Source organism: Haliotis asinina, chromosome 7, assembly GCF_037392515.1.
Source record: "Haliotis asinina isolate JCU_RB_2024 chromosome 7, JCU_Hal_asi_v2, whole genome shotgun sequence".
NCBI lineage: Eukaryota > Metazoa > Mollusca > Gastropoda > Lepetellida > Haliotidae > Haliotis > Haliotis asinina.
In genome coordinates, this window is record NC_090286.1 from 24,057,296 (window position 1) to 24,059,795 (window position 2,500).

A 2,500-nucleotide genomic window follows, 5' to 3' on the forward strand; every position below is an offset into this window, starting at 1 on the left:
CACTCTTGACGCTTTAAGATATTTAAGATAGATGAAGCAGAATGCAATCAAAGCCTAAATAATGCACTAAAGGAAATAAATGGCTGCAATTTACCCCAAAGAGCCCCAAATGCTAGTCTGATTCCTGACTTCCGAAAACGGCTTGATTGGAGGGAGGAAAAAAGTGTGTCAGGAGTGGGATTTGAACCCACGCCCACATTCGTGGACCAGAACACCCGTACCTCCACTAGGGGAGAAGGTCTGATGCAATACCTTGAGTCTGGCGCCTTAGACCGCTCGGCCATCCTGACAACGATGTCAAAAGTGATATCTTTACGCTTTTGAAGTCACACATGTATTCCTTACCATTGAATTGATGCTGATACACCCAACAAGTCTGCATGCATTCTGGACAGTTTTAGAGTTGCTATTTTCATTCATCTGTGTTCTTGCCTCCTCAAAGCTTCTTATATTCAACACAACTGATGTAATGGATCGACTCTTCTTGTAACTCTCAATTATGACGAGGTTTGGACTTGCTTAGTAGTCTGCACACATCTGAGCGAATGCTAATGCGGATCATTCACGTTTTTCTCTTAGAAATCAGCCTGTTTGTGAGGATTCGACTCCTTACTAAAAGATTCCGTAATCACCCGGCATATGTCAACTAATCGAACTGGAGACTGGTGTTAGGAGACATGTGTGGCTCAGAGGTTGAAATGAGTTTACACATCTTTTCGGCAGATTGCTACCCACAACACACTGTCAGCAAGGAGGAAGTGTTTGAGCAGTCAAGCGAGGAAGGCCCTATTGATTAGAAAGAGAGGCGTCTTTTCAAACGACCTGAAGTGTCAAGGCCCGTGATAGCTCAGTTGGAAGAGCGGAGGACTGTAGTGGCAAAGCTGTAATTGGCAATCCTTAGGTCGCTGGTTCGAATCCGGCTCGCGGGACAACTTTTTGCTATTAATAACCACATTTAAGAGGACCAATATCCTTTCAGTTTTGTTCATGCCACTCTTGACGCTTTAAGATATTTAAGATAGATGAAGCAGAATGCAATCAAAGCCTAAATAATGCACTAAAGGAAATAAATGGCTGCAATTTACCCCAAAGAGCCCCAAATGCTAGTCTGATTCCTGACTTCCGAAAACGGCTTGATTGGAGGGAGGAAAAAAGTGTGTCAGGAGTGGGATTTGAACCCACGCCCACATTCGTGGACCAGAACACCCGTACCTCCACTAGGGGAGAAGGTCTGATGCAATACCTTGAGTCTGGCGCCTTAGACCGCTCGGCCATCCTGACAACGATGTCAAAAGTGATATCTTTACGCTTTTGAAGTCACACATGTATTCCTTACCATTGAATTGATGCTGATACACCCAACAAGTCTGCATGCATTCTGGACAGTTTTAGAGTTGCTATTTTCATTCATCTGTGTTCTTGCCTCCTCAAAGCTTCTTATATTCAACACAACTGATGTAATGGATCGACTCTTCTTGTAACTCTCAATTATGACGAGGTTTGGACTTGCTTAGTAGTCTGCACACATCTGAGCGAATGCTAATGCGGATCATTCACGTTTTTCTCTTAGAAATCAGCCCGTTTGTGAGGATTCGACTCCTTACTAAAAGATTCCGTAATCACCAGGCATATGTCAACTAATCGAACTGGAGACTGGTGTTAGGAGACATGTGTGGCTCAGAGGTTGAAATGAGTTTACACATCTTTTCGGCAGATTGCTACCCACAACACACTGTCAGCAAGGAGGAAGTGTTTGAGCAGTCAAGCGAGGAAGGCCCTATTGATTAGAAAGAGAGGCGTCTTTTCAAACGACCTGAAGTGTCAAGGCCCGTGATAGCTCAGTTGGAAGAGCGGAGGACTGTAGTGGCAAAGCTGTAATTGGCAATCCTTAGGTCGCTGGTTCGAATCCGGCTCGCGGGACAACTTTTTGCTATTAATAACCACATTTAAGAGGACCAATATCCTTTCAGTTTTGTTCATGCCACTCTTGACGCTTTAAGATATTTAAGATAGATGAAGCAGAATGCAATCAAAGCCTAAATAATGCACTAAAGGAAATAAATGGCTGCAATTTACCCCAAAGAGCCCCAAATGCTAGTCTGATTCCTGACTTCTCGAAAACGGCTTGATTGGAGGGAGGAAAAAAGTGTGTCAGGAGTGGGATTTGAACCCACGCCCACATTCGTGGACCAGAACACCCGTACCTCCACTAGGGGAGAAGGTCTGATGCAATACCTTGAGTCTGGCGCCTTAGACCGCTCGGCCATCCTGACAACGATGTCAAAAGTGATATCTTTACGCTTTTGAAGTCACACATGTATTCCTTACCATTGAATTGATGCTGATACACCCAACAAGTCTGCATGCATTCTGGACAGTTTTAGAGTTGCTATTTTCATTCATCTGTGTTCTTGCCTCCTCAAAGCTTCTTATATTCAACACAACTGATGTAATGGATCGACTCTTCTTGTAACTCTCAATTATGACGAGGTTTGGACTT

General features: G+C 43.9%; 5 non-coding genes across 5 annotated transcripts; 2 read left to right on the top strand and 3 right to left on the bottom strand.

Annotated features, from left to right (window-relative positions):
- Window positions 1-166: 166 nt before the first annotated feature.
- Trnal-caa (transfer RNA leucine (anticodon CAA)) lies at window positions 167-290 on the bottom strand. The gene is made up of 2 exons: window positions 253-290; window positions 167-212 (listed from the first exon to the last, which is right to left on the bottom strand). It is a non-coding gene; the product is annotated as a tRNA-Leu (tRNA).
- A 546-nt stretch (window positions 291-836) lies between these two features.
- Window positions 837-929, top strand: Trnay-gua (transfer RNA tyrosine (anticodon GUA)). The gene is made up of 2 exons: window positions 837-873; window positions 894-929. It is a non-coding gene; the product is annotated as a tRNA-Tyr (tRNA).
- Window positions 930-1,157: 228 nt separating this feature from the next.
- On the bottom strand, window positions 1,158-1,281 carry Trnal-caa (transfer RNA leucine (anticodon CAA)). Its single transcript has 2 exons — window positions 1,244-1,281; window positions 1,158-1,203 (listed from the first exon to the last, which is right to left on the bottom strand). It is a non-coding gene; the product is annotated as a tRNA-Leu (tRNA).
- A 546-nt stretch (window positions 1,282-1,827) lies between these two features.
- Window positions 1,828-1,920, top strand: Trnay-gua (transfer RNA tyrosine (anticodon GUA)). The gene is made up of 2 exons: window positions 1,828-1,864; window positions 1,885-1,920. It is a non-coding gene; the product is annotated as a tRNA-Tyr (tRNA).
- Window positions 1,921-2,149: 229 nt separating this feature from the next.
- Trnal-caa (transfer RNA leucine (anticodon CAA)) lies at window positions 2,150-2,273 on the bottom strand. The gene is made up of 2 exons: window positions 2,236-2,273; window positions 2,150-2,195 (listed from the first exon to the last, which is right to left on the bottom strand). It is a non-coding gene; the product is annotated as a tRNA-Leu (tRNA).
- Between the last annotated feature and the right edge of the window lie 227 nt (window positions 2,274-2,500).